This window comes from Homarus americanus, unplaced genomic scaffold (genome assembly GCF_018991925.1).
Source record: "Homarus americanus isolate GMGI-L3 unplaced genomic scaffold, GMGI_Hamer_2.0 scaffold53233, whole genome shotgun sequence".
NCBI classification, from domain to species: domain Eukaryota; kingdom Metazoa; phylum Arthropoda; class Malacostraca; order Decapoda; family Nephropidae; genus Homarus; species Homarus americanus.
Window position 1 is genome coordinate 3,179,369 of NW_024751660.1, and position 17,394 is coordinate 3,196,762.

The 17,394-nt window shown below is 36.4% G+C and overlaps 1 long non-coding RNA gene across 1 annotated transcript; it reads left to right on the forward strand.

Annotated features, from left to right (window-relative positions):
• LOC121854769 lies at positions 1-8,423 on the forward strand. The gene is made up of 4 exons (XR_006086633.1): positions 1-385; positions 2,547-2,716; positions 3,653-3,817; positions 7,658-8,423. It is a non-coding gene; the product is annotated as an uncharacterized LOC121854769 (long non-coding RNA).
• Positions 8,424-17,394: the final 8,971 nt, after the last annotated feature.

A 17,394-nucleotide genomic window follows, 5' to 3' on the forward strand; every position in this document is an offset into this window, starting at 1 on the left:
ATACCAAAAATAACTTTATTAAGTTTCATATACCCACAGTATGTTCAAAACTGTTCATGTCCCATAGGGACAGACCCAAGACCCATCCTTTCTCCCAATTTAGATGTTTGTGAGCGCTCTTAGGAGTATTCACATAAGAATATAAAATTTCAGCTCGTATCTTATAAGCTGTGGTTGCACATAGCAAAGAAACAGGAAAATAGATGTTTTTAATGAGGGGGTTCCACCTTTGTGACTCCTTAAACGTGTGACCGTGTATAGTGAACAGACACACAACAGATTAATATTTGCAGGTGGTGAAGGAATATTCAGAAGCATGCAAAAACTCAAGAAAGTGTACCTTGCTGGATGTGTGGAGTGTTCACCGGCCAGAGGAGAAGGCCAAGTACAGTATTGCAGTTTGTCTTTTTGTAAAGTTTCATATTGATTACTTAATTTTCTGTGTTTTTAATTCCTTCACTACAAGGACACATCTTTTAATATTCTATTTGTCTAATGCCAGATGATTTTATTCAGCCCAAGGGGTTAACAGTAAAATAATCTTAAGGAGGCTTGATATTTCAGTGCTACTCATGTCATTATTAAAGAATTTTATATTGATAATGAATCTTCCTGTTCATGTTTGTTGTAGGTTCAGAAAAAAATTCTAATTCAAGGAACAATAGTTGGGGAACCTGATGTTTATTTAGATTTTTCAGTGAGTTACTTCAAATTTATTGTCATGTTAGGGATTTAGAAACCCTGTAACCCTGGTGGTTGTTGGGCACAAGTATTTGTGTGTAAGTAAAATGTAATCATAGGTCAGTTACTAGGAGAATGTCTTACAGAATACAAGCAAGTGTGTCAAGGTGAAGTACTTTAATAATAATAAGATAGTCTGTAGAAGTGCAAGCAATAGAGTTTAATGTAGTGTTTACATTTTGAACTGGCTGATGGGCAAATTGACTGATTCAAGTGACATCTGGACTGGTTGATATTAGAATATGAGTTTAAGGTTCTGTTTATCATTTAAGTGATTATATAAGAAGACCAAATGTAAATTAAACCTTAAAAAATGGCTAAAGAATCCCTAATCCACCCTCATATGCACAAAAAATGGAATGTATGGAACATGAAACATCCACTGATGATGGCTGCCATTTTAGGAGTAAAAGAATATGTAATTGGCAACTGGAGTGTGACTTGCTGTGGGTCCTGGCAGGCATGTAAGCACTCTTTCATTGGAAATATTGCTCGTGAAATTGAATAGAAGGTCGTCCATTGAATTTTCTTACCCCAAAACTCTAAGGTCATCAACTGAATTCCTAATTACTGTAATTGGTTAATCATTAAGCAGGACTGGACTGTAGTTTATTAACAAGATTCACATTTTCACAATGATCTAAGAATTTCAGTTCATTCTCAACTTAAAATTCCAGATCTTTTTCATATCTTGTTTCAGTTAGGATTAGTCTTTGTCACATTGGAATATGTAATACACTCCCCTACTATCAGTACAACCAAGGTCCATCCTCTTTTATATGTAACAATGAATATCAGAATTCATTCCTTTGATCACTCCTGAAACCAATAAACTGTTATGTCTGTTTGGCATAAAACATTGGTGCATTTTAAGGTTTATCCCTATTTAGTGATGCATGCACACACACACACACACACTCATATTAGGTAGAAGGTCAAAGTGAGGATGTGTGTGTATAAGGGATATCATGAGAGAGAACTGTGTAAAAATATGCCTACCGGGTAGTTATTGGTGTATGGTCCCTGGTCTGTAGGAGGTAAAAGCATATCACATAAAGATTGATACAGTATTTTACAGTATATTACTGTACTTGTTTCAGGTTACAGTAATACTCCAATTTACGCGGTTCCCGTTTACGCGTTTCCACATTTACGCGGTACCCCGCCAGAATTCCCACTTTACGCTGTGCATCTACTCATATGCGTGGGAAGTGGCGTGGGCAGGGTGCGCACAAGGTCGCCCAGTCATCAAAACATTACCGAGTTCTTTACCCGCCACCCACCACAGCTGGCCCAAGTCAGTGATAGTGAGGATATGGACTTATATGGACTTTGAGGGGTTTGACAAAGAGGCCCTGCAAGCCTGTGGTGGATAGTGATACAATTGATACAAGTGATACAGGTGAGGGCCAATAATCTGCCCTCTGCCTCGGAACCAACCCCCCATCCCCGTGTGCCCAGCCATCTTTTTTACTTATGTAAATGTTAAAAAACCTAATATTATTGATATTTTTCTGAATTATTAATTGTGTGTGCATACCATCATAAAATTAAGATGTTATTTTTACTACTACGTAGGTATTGTCTGAAAAAGTGGAGTTTGGGGGTCGGCCCAGTCTCTATTTCAATTAATCCCATATGTTCTGTTGTTCCATTTCCGCGTTTCCCGTTTTACGCGGGCCTCTGTGGGTTCAATTGACCGCGTAAATCGGGGTATTACTGTCTATAAAATGCTTCATACTGTAGTATCAAATTGTATTTATAATTTTCATGTTTATTACTTCATTCTTGTAATTTTCTTTTAGATTTGAAGAACATGTAGGGCTGCACTATCGAAAGCTCTTGTGGCATGGTGTGAACGTGGCTCGAGTTGCCGAAATCTTGAAATCTGGGTTGAGGATCACCCCATTCTCTGGTGGTAGTCTTGGGAAAGGGCTATATTTCACCCCTGAACATGCCAAGAGTTCTTGGAATGGTAGGTTGGAGGTATTTGTGCAACTTTAATTTTTGTACATTTACTGTTTATTTGACTGCATTCATCTCAGTGTGAGAGCACCGTATTTGTGGGGGCAGAAATGAAACAAATAGCTAAAATAATATAGTATTGTTTTTATTTTTTGTCAGTATGATTCTTAGAAATGGGGGTGTTGCATATACTGTACCTGTAATAGTGAGATGGCATTAAGTGAAGTAAAAAAGTGAGGGTCACTTGTACAGTCACAGAAAAAAGTCCTGTCAGTCCTCCTATCCATGAACTCTTGAGACTCATGAACCTGTGAATCTGAGACATCACATGACCCAGTGTGCCAACAATGTGTGTATGTCTGTTTCACAGGTTCATGAGTCTCAGGTTGGAGGACTGACAGGACTCTTTCCCTGATTGTATGTCTATAGATGCCTAGCTATGTAAGATTCTGCTGTACCATGATCTCACTGAATGTAGGGCTTATTCATAATCTGACTTCTGTCAAAATTGAATAATTCAACCAGTGTCTAGTGGGATCATAGTGTTCATGGAATAAAATATTTATTGGCTAGCAGAAAAATTATAAACTCAACTTCATTACTATCTAAAAATAATTGTATTCATTTCATCTCTTAGACTTGCTGTTCATTGTCCTGTTTGTATGATACTACAGCAACCTTGCTGCTCTGATCCCCAACCTTTACAAATCCTCTTTGGTCATTTATCAAACTATTTAACAGAAGCCCATCATATTGCATGGGATGTAGTGTTTGAGGAATACAGTGCACTTCTGTCATAGGGGTTGCTGGTGTGTGCTTAAGGTATCTGGTATCCCCAAACTTAGCAGTTAAGGTTGTGAAGGCAGTTAATTGCAGTGCTTGCCACACTGCCTCTTTGTGTACTGAACCTTTAATATTCAGTGCCCTTTTCTCTCAATTTCTGCAGTTGGTGTCCAGTGGGGGACTTTTGAGGGAGAACGGAATGTGGGGTTCATGTTCCTGGTGGAAACGGCCTTAGGGAGGATGAAATACATCAAAATGGGCAACAGCTCTCTCACTCAGGCCCCAGAAGGCTTTAACAGCATTGCAGCTAAAGGCAGATTAGAGCCAGGTGGGTGAATGAGGACAGGTTAGTGATTGAGGGAAATGTAGTTAAGTTATTATTAGTTAAGTGAATATGGACAGGTTACAGCCAGGTGATGGCTATGCAATTACTGTACAGGACATGGTATTTTTCTAACCACCAATGAGGATAACTATTTTCTTTCAACACCTGGGTTTCAACTTTCTGATCTGCAATTTTAATACAATTATTTTTTCTTTGGGAGGTGAGTTTTCAATTCACAATTGTGTTTAAGAATTGGTTTGTTTATCACCTAACAGTATGTTCTAACCAAGATCGATACTGGTATACTTATTCATTCCACTTCATTTCATGCTTTCAAACCTGTTGACCCATATCATGCAGGGTCACATGACTCCTGATATGTTTTGTGGTTACCCAAAAGCAATGATGTACTGTACTTCATAGTGATGGTATGATGAACTTTGATTGTACAGTGTTTATAATATTCTGTCAATAATCGTCCTATGGAATTCAGGGTGTCTAAAAATAAGCGAATCCACACATTTCCACTTCATTCCTTGTTGTTCTTTTACTGCTGTGTAATTCTCGTACAACAAGGCCCACAAACATAGTTCCTCTAATTTTTACATGAGAATGAACTTTGTTGCATGTGCCAATAGCATGACAGTATGCAGATGTCTACTACGACTAGCTTTTAACCATTTCACTACAGGATGCCTCTTTTAACATTTTACAGTAATTGCCTACCTAGTATGTGCATAAAATCAGCCGTTTAGAAGCAATTCATAAAAATTATAAAATGATAGTATCATATGTAAACATAACTAGTATTAAAAAATAAATGATATTCCTGCCTTCCCTGTAGCATATGAGTACATAAAACAAATGATAGCAAAAACCCCAAAACAATGAGCATCAGCTTTTCCTACCAATATAGGTACAGTCGACCCTCGTTAATTCGGACTAATAGGGGGGGGGAAGGGTGTCTGTTTTAGCCGATTGTCCGAATTAACCGATTTAGGGGTTAATATTGCATTATATTTCAAAGTCATTGTTTTCATCACGATTTTATCCCACTTTCCACTGTAATACGTACGTAATTTCAGCAAAAATATTACATTTCCGTGAATGTATTATATCAAGCACAGTATGAATAGATTATCATTGTAATATAACAGTATTTTAACTGAAAACTAGTAAAAAAACGAATAACATCTCAAGAACATCGGAAGCTTAGGTAAAGTCTTTTGTTTTCGTCATGTATTTTATCCCTATTTTACATTGAAATACATCACGTTTCAGCAAAACTACGATTTATTTCTGAGAATATATTCATTCAGGCACAGTTTAGGTAATATATACATGTGATGTAACAGTTTTTTAACTGATAACGATTCGAAAAACACGTACCCTCTAGCCCTGTTCAAGGAGAGGACTGGGAGAAGCTGTTTGGTGCTGCAGACGATGACAAGGAAAATGATTTGGATGGATTTTAATGAAAATATTCAGAAATATGGTATCGTAGTATTTATTCAAGTCAATTAGGATAGAATATTATTGTAATACAACAGTTTTTTAACTGAAAACCAATCGAAAAGCGATTACGGTAACATCTTTTGAACGAAACAAAGCGAAAGTCATTGTTTTCGTCATGATTTTATCCCACTTTCCACTGTAATACATACGTCATTTCAGCAAAAATATTACATTTCCGTGAATGCATTATATCAAGCACATTATGAATAGAATACCATTGTAATATAACAGTATTTTAACCAAAAACTATTAAAAAAAACGAGTAACTTCTCTTGAACATCGGAAGGTTAGGTAAAATCTTTTGTTTTCGTCATGCATTTTATCCTATTTTACATTAAAATACATCACGTTTCAGCAAAACTACTATTTATTTCCGAGAATATATTCATTCAGACACAGTTAAGGTAAAATATACATGTGATGTAACAGTATTTTAACTGAAAACGATTCGAAAAACACGTGTACCGTCTAGCTGATACTCAACAGCTGGTGGTGCGTCATGCGTCGTTGTAAACAATAGGAGGTTGAAGTAGATTGCCGGGTATAATATTAAGTGTGAAATATCAAAAAGGTTTTTATTACCGGTATTTTTTGTAGATCAATGAGAACTTTGATACCGTATATGATATGATAAGTTAGCCTGTGCTAAGAACTTCAACATAGACTACTGAAAGCACGTTGTAAGGTAATTTAGCCTATTGTAAGTTGGTGAGCTTCATTTGCTGAAGGAACTGCACAACTTTTCATGACTAATTGGTACATATTTTACGTTTCCATTGTTTACTGGCAGTAAATGGTAAATATTTTTCATGTCTGAAGCTAAAAGTTGCATCCCCCCCCCCATACTAGTGGTGGAGATGTTACATTTAACCAGCATTTTAGCTTAAGGTCCGCGTAGGTAATATTCCTACAAATTAAAAAAAAAAAAAAAATTCGTTCAGATTTTGTCCGAATTATCCGAAATCCGGATTAAAGGGGTCCGAATTAACGAGGGTCAACTGTACATTACTGTATATCACTCCACTTGTTTCTAATGCTTATACATCAGACTTGATGTATGCTTCCTCCCCATCATCACTGCTGATGAGATTATTTTGGCAGATGCTTAGGGGTAATAAACTTGGGATGTCCCTGCATCTTCTGAGTGGCCTGGCAGGAGGTACCAGATGGTATATCATCCAGGGTGGATAGAGCATAACTAAGCATGTGACATTAGTAAGGTCGTGGCCGTGAATGTTGACGGGAAAAGGCTTTGCGTCAATTGGTTCATGAAGCAGTTTAAGGACTAGAAATAAAAGTATGAATAATAAATCTGCTTTAAATTTACCAAATATATGTAAAAAGTAAAAATAATATAAAAACAAGGAATGTTTAACAAGTTGCACCTCTTAAGGTGTTTATTTAATATTTGCAGCTAAAAATTTAAGTGTACAGCTCTTGACAGACTGTTGTGAGGCTGCCTAGGCTAGAAGGAATGTTGTCCTCAAATCTGATTCACTCCTGTCACTTCATAGGTCAATTGTTACATCCTTCTCCTAAAATACACGTGCAGCTGTTTACCTGAATGACCATCCTCCTTCACATTTAGTGCATCCTTTCATACTCTTGGTTTACCCATTTCCTTCTATTCTTCAAGCTTATATTTACCTCTCCATCTCCCATCTAATTTCATATTTTCTGGTATTTTCGATTTTCGGTAGTTAATAATATTTTGTTTTAAGTTAATTATTAACTTAATGGCCTTTGTAATTTTGTCATGTGGTAATACTTTTTTCCCAGCTATGCTCGCTGGGTTATGTTGTAGATATCTCGAGGTGTATACTGTAGTTCAGTTAATCAACTTAATGTTGTAAGAAAAGAATAAGCTCTTAGTAGTACATTTTTGAAAAGCTTCAACTATTTTAGACTACTTTTGTTTCAAAGATATCAGTTATAGATCAGTGCTTGATCATTTGTACAATAACACTATATAAGTTCATAAGTAAACCTGACTTGATCTGGCCCCATGCTTGTGTAGCCTTACACTTCAATATGGACTTATGATCCCATATTAGCAAACACTTGGGTCTCATGCCCGATGAAACCATACAGCAAATAGTGACATGGGCCCCATGCTGATAGTGCCAATCAAAGGAAATACAAATTGTATCATACTGTACATTAAAACTCGAGGCAAGTTACTCTTTGGTTTATACAAAGAACGGTTCTTCCTTCACCTTGGGTCCTCATGGTTCTTTCTCATATTCTCCAGAGTACAGTATGTTTTTTGGAAAGGCAGTTAAATTTATAATGTTTTTTATATTAATATTTTCTTTTTCACCTTCACAGACCCTTCCAAAGACAAGATACAGCACTTTGATGACATAAGAGTGATTGTACCCACTGGACCACCAGAACCTCAGAGGGAGTTTCAGGCTAGTGGATTCTTGTCCAGTGAGTATGTGATATACAAAGAAGGACAAGTGCGGTTACGGTACCTTGTCAAGTTTTCCTTTGCTTAGATGTACCTGTTATTTATGCATTCCATAATGTATCCTCAATTTATATCTTATGCACAAACAAGTTCATGAACATTAATATCCAGAGGAAACCAAAGTCAAGCATTTTCTTATTTTCATATTTGTAATAATTCATCATTTCTACCTCTACAGTAGTTATTTTTACTATTACCCCAGTAATCTCATTTATACAGAAATAATTTTGTATACTTAAAGAGCCCAGGTTAATGGTTTGAGACAACCCAAGTATGCAGTATTAGACCATGTTCTGTATTTGGTGAGTAAATTCCCACTGCTATTTTTCATTCAGATCTCATTCACGAAGGTTATGGTTGCATATACCTTTGCAATATACAGTATACATATATGTATATATATTCCAAGCACAAGTAAATTTATAGAAAGTATAAACCCTCTAAGACAACTTTCATTAAAGTTATATGGGCAAAAATTTAAAAAATGTATTTTGATGTTGAAAGTACAGGCATTCCCCGATTTATGTAAATCACATCTTCGTATATTGGGGACTGCGTGTACTCTACTATATCTGTAGAGTCAATAGTACAGCTGTAGTGTCATAATAAAAAGCCTTGTTTTTTATGCTTTTAATTTATATACTGTACAGTACTGTACTGTACTTCCAAAATGGTAAAAATTAGGTGCCGTAGTGTGACAAGGAAATCAATAATGGCTATACATATTGATGTCACAAATTGGGAAAGTTTATTTGATAATGCAACTATAGAGCATTGTGTTGGTGGAGAATGTGGGTACTTCTAGAAATTTGGAAGCCAAATTGTGACATGGCAAAATTCCAAGATTGATTTGTCTTGGCTCAAGCCAAGTCATCTTCCTTTTACAAGTGAAAAATAGTTAATTATTGCATTAATTTGTACATAATAACAACTTGAAGAATGATGTATTAGTATAACTGCTGTAATAGTGTAGTGAACTGGAGAGTAATTTCTTTCAAAACTTGTGTGGAACGCTGGAATGCTGTTGTTATTAAAGACAGCATCACACTACCACTTTTGCGTCATTTTCTTGAATATTTTTTCCTAAGGATTGTCGCTGTTCTGAGCCGTCACACTGTAGCGGGCCTATTAACCCATACTGGGCAGTCCCATTTACACCCAACCCTTATTGCTCATATATCCATCCAACCTATGTTTGAAGCTATCCAGTGTATTCGAGTTAATGATGATGTTTAGTAACTTGTTCCATTCATCCACTACTCTTTTTCCAAACCAATGTTTACCTATTTTGCACCTAAATATAAATTTGTCTAATTTAAAACCATTGTTTTGAGTTTGCTCCTGGTTGGATGGTTTGAGTACCTTTGTTATGTCCCCCTTGTTTAGCCCTGACTTCCATTTATACACCTCTTATTATATCGCCCCTCACTCTACGTCTCTCGAGGGAGTGCAAATTAAGATGCTTGAACCTGTCTCTGTACTCGAGGTTCCTAATGCCCGGGATTTGTCTTGTCATTCTCCATTGAATTCTTTCTAGGGATTCTATATCCATTCTGTAATACGGTGACCAGAATTGAACTGCGTAATCCAAGTGAGGTCTCACAAGCGCAAGATATAGTTTCAATATCAATGTGTGTCGTTAATAATGTAAAAAAACATAATTATCAGTTATATTAAGGAAAATAACTATCAATAAAAAATGTAAACTTAAGTAATTTATTAAAATGTGACACTGAATATTTTTAAAATTAAATTTAATTCTTTTAATTGGCTCAATACAGTAATATCTCCGTTAGCCAGAATCCCTCAAACCCGGAACTCTCCAATAGCCGGAATTGAAATTTTCCAAGGGGCACATTTTCTGGAAAATTCTGAGAAAATTTCCCCAGTCCCAGAAAATTCCGGGGATGGGGAATATTTTTCCGGGTTTGAAAGATGATGTACAGTAAGATCTTGTATTTCGCGAGTATTATAGACTAGAAAAATTGCGCCAAATTCAAATTCGCTAACTGCAAATACCCGGTACATAAACTAATGGGACAAATAACAATATAGACTGGCCACTCTACATCAACCGCTGATTTTTCCGTTTATAACCTCCAAATGATACAAATTCTGCATATAAAGATAAATCATTATTAAACAATGCATAAACACTTAAAAAATACAGTAGCACTTACCAATTAGCCCAAACTTGATGAGCTTGGGTGATGTTGGATATCCGAGGCTGGGGATGGGCAGGCTAGTTGGAGCCACCTTCCCTGGCTCTCCTGGTTCCAATCCTAGGAAGTCCTCGGTGGTAATATCTGGCAAATCCTGTGTTTCCTCCTCCACCTCTTTTCCAACACCGATGTTCTGGAGTGCATCACGAACTTGTCGGCGTTGTGTGAGGTACCATGTGATTAATTACTGCTGGCGTTCATTTCTCTTTCGCTGGTATTATCTTGGCATAAATGTGTTGGTGATGGCCTCCACTTTGCTCACCAGTGATGCACGCTCCTTCTCAGTCTCGGACAACTCTTCAACCAGTTCTTGGAGGTTCGAACAAGTGCTCAGTATCAGAGACAACTTGCTGGTTGTGATCTTGCGTTCCTCTCCAGCGTTGCCTTCACCTGCCTCGTCAGATGACTCATCAGCCACATCATCCAGCATTTCTTCATCATTCTCCTGAAGCATCTCATTGATATGTTCTGCATCTACCTCACGGAAACCAAGTGCTGGGACACTCCTTGCACTTTCTACTACAGCTTCTAATAAACCCGCCTGACGCTGCACAGACGACCCCGGGTTACTCAGGTGTGGGAAGAGGGGTTTCCAGGCATGTTTAATGGTTGCCAATGTGATTTTGTTCCATGCGGCTACCAAGTGGTCCACAGCATGTCGGATATGAAATTGCCCAGGAAAGTCATTACAATGGCTCTCGCTTCTGAGGGGCCCTGTGCAAGATAATGGTTGGAGGCCCCCATTCCTGAGACAACCCTCCCATTGTGCCCAGTCCTCCACCCACATACAGTGGTCCCTCGGTTAACGAGCACAATCCGTTCCAACAGGTTGCTCGTTAGCCGAAAATCTCATTAACCGAAACCATTGTTTCAATGGGTTTTTGGGTAATTGGTTTCAACTCACCGAAAATTGCCTAAATTCAACAAAAATGGTAGAAAAGTTCACTTACTTTGAGGTGTGTATGTAGAAGGCTCCTGGATGATGATGATGATGATGATGTGCATTTGAAGTGGGAGGTGGAGGAGGAGAAGGGAGAAGAGAAGGAAGTGGAGGTGGAGGAGAAGCATTTTAATGCTTCTTGGAAGGTGAGTCACCTTCCATGACAATGTCAGGAACCTCTGGACTGACAGATTCTCCACCATGAACATCCTCTCTCCTTCTTGAAGTGGAAGGCTGAGGGATAGCATCTTGTTCCCTCTGCCTTTTACTGAAGAAAGTGTCAATTGTGGTCTGTGGGGCATCTGTCCTCCTCACCATTAACTTATGTTTAAAGAAGGAGACCACTGAGTCCTCAACATGACACAAAGTTAGTTCAGTTTTTCCACTTCTGGGTGCTTTGAAGCCAGTTCCCTGAACTTCTCCCAGTAGTAAATCACATCTTTCAACTGTTTAGCTGACATATGGTCATCACTTTCAATTTCCTCCTCACCACTGTCAGCCTCTACCTGTAACATCTCATCCAGTTGCTTCAAGTCATCAGGAATAAGTTCCTCCTCATGAGACATCACAAGCTCTTCCACATCCTCCTCCTCCACTTCAAGGCCCAATGACTGACCAATGGACACAATCTCCTGGTCCAACTCTGTTTCTTCCTCAAATCCCTCAAAATCATGGACTACTGATGGCCACAGTGCTTTCCATGAAGAATTGAGGGATCTAGTGGAGACTTCTTGCCATGATGACACCATCAATTTTACAGCCTCCAGGATGTTGAATTGTGTCTTCCAGAAATGTTTCAGTGTTAGTTCAGGATCATTGGAAGTTGCCTGATGACACCTCATAAACATTTTCTTCATGTACAACTTCTTGAAGCTGCTGATTACATTCTGGTCCATTGGCTGTATGATTGATGTAGTGTTTGGAGGCAAAAACAACACTTTCACAAAGTCAAATTGATATTCCAAATTTCTGGCAAGGTCAGCGTCATGACCAGGAGCATTATCCATGAGGAGAAGAGCCTTTAAAGGGAGTTTATTGGTGGTTAGGTAGCTCTTGACAGAAGGGCCAAACACATCAACAGCCCATTCATTAAAGAGCTGTCTTGTCACCCATGCCTTACGGTTGGACTTCCAATAAACTCCAAGCTTTGTTCTTTCCACTTTCTGTTGCTTGAACACCCTGGGGTTTTCAGAGTGGTAGACAAGCATAGGCTTCAGTCAGAAATCCCCTGAAGCATTGGCACCAAGCAATAGAGTGAGACGGTCTTTCATGGGTTTATGCCCAGGTAAAGAGGCTTCATCTCTGGTGATGAATGTTCTTTTGGGCATCTTTTTCCAGATCAGCCCAGTTTCGTCCACATTGAACACTTGCTGTGGAAGATAATTTTCATCTTCCATCAGTTTTTTAAATTCATCTAAAAACTTTGCTGCCCCTTCTTTATCAGCACTAGCAGCGTCACCATGCCTAACAACACTGAAAATGTCACTTCTTTTCTTAAATTTTTTGAACCAGCCTTCGCTGGCCCGAAAATCTTCAAATTCTGTGCCTGAAGAACCAGGTTGATCTGCCTTTAAATGTTCGTAAATCTCCCTGGCTCTTTCACAAATGAATTCAGTAGAAACTGAATCACCTTTCATCTGTTTTTCCCTAATCCAGATGATAAGTAACCTCTCAGTTTCTGCGATTAGGGATACACTTTTAAACACTCTTGTAGATTTGTCTCTTACTTTCACTTCTTTAAATTTGTCTTACTGTGCAAGAATTGTCGACACAGTTGATGTCGACATGCCATATTCTTTGCATAGCGCATTTGTTCTAATGCCTTGTTCATGTTTTTTTATGATTTCCTGCTTGGTTTGGATTGAAATAGCTTTTCTTGATCTCTTAGGCCCCATGCTAGATTCAAACAATGTCAACACGTGCTTTTCAAGGTTAAACTTGTTGTAAATAAAGAATATTTTCTTTAAAATAACACTGCACTGCGCTATATATTGTCAATATGTAAAATAAATTTCAAAATGACCAATAATTTGCTTGGAAACACAGAAAAAAGCGTTTAGTTGAAGAGAGTCTCAAGCAAGATGTTACCTCCAGTGAAAACAGAGAGAGACTAACGCCTGTTTGCTGTGTTAAGAGGCTGGATGCCGCGCATTAAACTAGTCACTTTACCTTCAATTATGTTCAATAATTGTTAAAATGACTAAAAAATTGAATATTAAACTTTTAAAATTATTGAATAGTATAAACTTCTTGATATATACTAAAATAGTAAGGAATTTAAGCCCTAGAGCCGATCTATGTATTGGCGGACTAATACTACAGCTGGTTGACCGGCCAGTGCAAGCGAAAACATGTTGAGGTCGGCTCGTAAGAAACTCGTTAACTGAGGGGTTGCTCGTTAACCGAATTTAAGAATCTTATGGGAGGCAGCTCGTTAACCGAAATCTCGTTAACCGAGGCGCTCGTTAACCGAGGGACCACTGTACCTGATTTTCTATTAAAATGTCTTGATAACAGCAAACTCGCCTGCAGTTTTGAGATGCTCACGAAATATTAGAATTGAAATACGAATTCTAATAAACAACAAATGTATTGTATTCAGGAGGGGGCCCTCTGTAGCTGCACAGAGCTGGGGCCAGCCCTGACTATGGACATAAAAATGAAAGTGATAAGAAGGGTTGAGGCGGATGAGCATCAGGTCAAAGGAGTGTTGTTTATTAATTTTGGTTGAATTTATTATTGATGTTAACAAAGTCTTAATTGGAATGTGAAAGATAAGCATTTTTACCTTGTGACAACCATTTATATTATCGTTGTGCTGGAGTGGTTTGCTTGCCGTTTAATTTTTACCTTTCTTATGGAGACAGCAGTTGAAAATGAAGTGCAACCTTTTTGTAATGTTTACAACACATTTTGGAACATTTAATCAATGTTTAGTAATTCTCTGAGAAATTAGTGGCATATAAAGATAGTTATTTAATATTTTGATTAATTTTGCTAATAATAAGAACACATCTCCATAAACACCATGTTCTAATGGTCTCTTAACGGATATAAGCGGACCCGCCTCAAGAACATATCTCGTCCATTATAAGAGGTATGATAGAACTTGAAAAGGCTTAGTAGACTGTATATTTTACATGCAAATGAGTTGGTTTCTCTACACATCCAGTATAGTAAGCAATGAAAAATTACTTGATTAACCAGTACAGTATAAAAACTGCCCAGAAAAGTCTGACACAAAAATTACAATTTGCCTCTATATATATATATATATATATATATATATATATATATATATATATATATATATATATATATATATATATATATATATATATATATATATATATATATATATATATATATATATATATATATATATATATATATATATATATATATATATATATATATGTGTGTGTGTGTGTGTATCAGTTAATAAAAAAAAAAATATTCTTCAGACACTATCTGTCAATCAAAGTACCCCACCTTGCTTCCCCCCTCTTCCAACCGCGCCAGATGGTCAGTCGGCCCCAACCCTCCCTCCCAACCCCCACCAACCCTCCCTACCAGATAAATGTGTGGGAAAACCAGACTATTTACCTTTTTAGTAATAAATAATACCTCAGACTAAAGCTAGGATAATATAATTGACATTGCTGGATTCCTTGTAAGACCAGGAATATTTTAAATATAAATGTCATATATTTTGCAGAAAAGATAACATATTTACTCAGAGTAAACATTATATCTAAACTTTGTATGTCTAATGCAAAATCTATGATGTTTATATTCAAAATGATCATCAAATTGTAAGAATTCCAGCAATGTAAATTATATTCTGGCCGGGTAATATGAATGAATTTTATGAGCTAAAACAAATATCTTCAGTTAATAAAAAAATAAATAAATATTCTTCACACGTGCCAGATGGTCGGACGGTCCCTCCCTCCACCCCACCCCCCACCAACCCTCCCTACCAGATAAATGTGTGGGAAAACCAGACTATTTACCATTTTAGTAATAAATAATACCTCAGACTAAAGCTAGGATAATATAATTGACATTGCTGGATTCCTTTTAAGACCAGGAATATTTTGAATATAAATGTCATGTATTTTGCACAAAAGGTAACATATTTACTCAGAGTAAACATTAGCTCTAAAATTTGTATGTCTAATGCAAAATCTATGATGTTTATATTCAAAATGATCATCAAATTGTAAGAATTCCAGCAATGTAAATTATATTCTGGCCGGGTAATTTGTATGAATTTTATGAGTTAAAACATAGATCTTCATTAAATAAACAAAGAAATATTTGAAAATGCGCTCCGGAAAACTGAAGGTTCCGGCTTATCGGTTGCCGGATTTTTGATGGTCTACCTGTATATATATATATATATATATATATATATATATATATATATATATATATATATATATACTGTATATATATATATACTATATATATATATACACTATATATATATATAATATATATATATATATATATATATATATATATATATATATATATATATATATATATATATATATATATATATATATATATATATATATATATATATATATATATATATCACATTATTACTGCTTTTTCATATATCGCCTCAGAGCTGAACTTTCACTTAACACGGATTTTTTCCACATATACGCGGTGAGTGTCCATTTCGAGACGCTATTTTTAGATTTGCCTGCCACCCTGCCTGACTGCCTGTTTTAGCTCATAAAATTCATACAAATTACCCGGCCAGAATATAATTTACATTGCTGGAATTCTTATAATTTGGTGATCATTTTGAATATAAACATCATATATTTTGCATTAGACACAAATTTTAGATAAAATGTTTTCTCTAAGTAAATATGTTATCTTTTGTGCAAAATATATGACATTTATATTCAAAATATTCCTGGTCTTACAAGGAATCCAGCAATGTCAATTGTATTATCCTAACTTTAGTTTGAGGTATTATTTTTTAAAATTTAGTGGTTTTCCCCCCAAAATTTCTCAGAGAGGGAAGAGCCAGCAGTGTTGTGTGAGAAGAGGGGGAGGGAGTTGAGTCCATTATTTGAATGGACATTAACTTGGCGACTGTATTTCTCTATTTCTCTTAAGTATTAATTGTGTGCATGTACCATCATAAAATTAAGATGTTATTTTTACTACAACATAGTTATGTGTCTTCAAAAAGTGGAGTTTGGGGGTCGGGCTGGTTTCTATTCGAATTAATCCCATATGTTCTGTTGTTCACTTAACGCGGATTTCACTTAACGCGGGACCCTCTGGGTTCTATTGACCGCGTTAAGTGGGGTACAACTGTATATATTTAGTCAAGATTAATTGTTTTAAATACATGTACTCATTGAAGTTGTTTTATTTTTTTATGCTGAACATAAAACAATCAATATTAAGCTATACAGAAACTGTAATATAATGGACAAATTCATAATTTTAATAATGTGTCACTGGAAAATAACATGGAGAATAATAATTTTATTCAGGGTTCCAAAAAGTCTTTAACTTTATACACAATGGATCGGCGTTAGTTGTTCATGAAAGTTCTAACGGAAGTGATCAAACTCGTGTGAAATTTGAGTACAGTAGAACCTCGATAAATCAGATTAATTGGGGCAGACCCCAGTCCGAAATACATATGCAAAAGCAAAAAAAAAAAAAAGCAAATATATGAGGGGGGAGGTGCAGATAACACTGCTTATCTAAACTGTTTAAAGAAAACCAATTGATGTTATGTTATCAGTGCACATCAACAACAACTAAGGTCCTTAAGTGTATAACAAGGTTATTAAAAGGAATATTATATAAACTAAAAAAAAATATGACAACTCTCTTGGTTGAAAATCACACTTGAGTCTGTTTGTCAACAACTGTTGTCACCGATATGATTGTTATATACTGAAAAGTGTTATTTGTAAGTACGTAACCACATAATTTGTCTTATGAATGAAGAGAAAACTATATACTGTACTGTACAATATTATAAAGATAAAAATAAGTGCAGGAATATATTGTATGTGGAAGATGAGTGTTTATCTTGGAGCAGAGGGGAGGGGAGAGGGGGTTGCTCCCTCCCCATCTCTCCCCCAAGATTCCTTTAACACTTCTTTATGCATTTTCACCATACAGTAATTCTCATATCATTGAGGTTCATTTGGTGCCAGGTTGATAAAATATTGTCTTAAAAGAATCAGCTTTCCTGAAAAGAGAATCTCACACTTAACACTGGGATCATTTGTTTACAAAGGGCAAACAGCTGATTGGCTTACCACAGCGTCTGTGTTCAACACTTGGTAAATTAGTACAGTACAGTCGTGTATGTATCATCACTTAATACTATAGTAGTGTATTTATCACCACTTAATAAGTCATATTGTAGTGTACA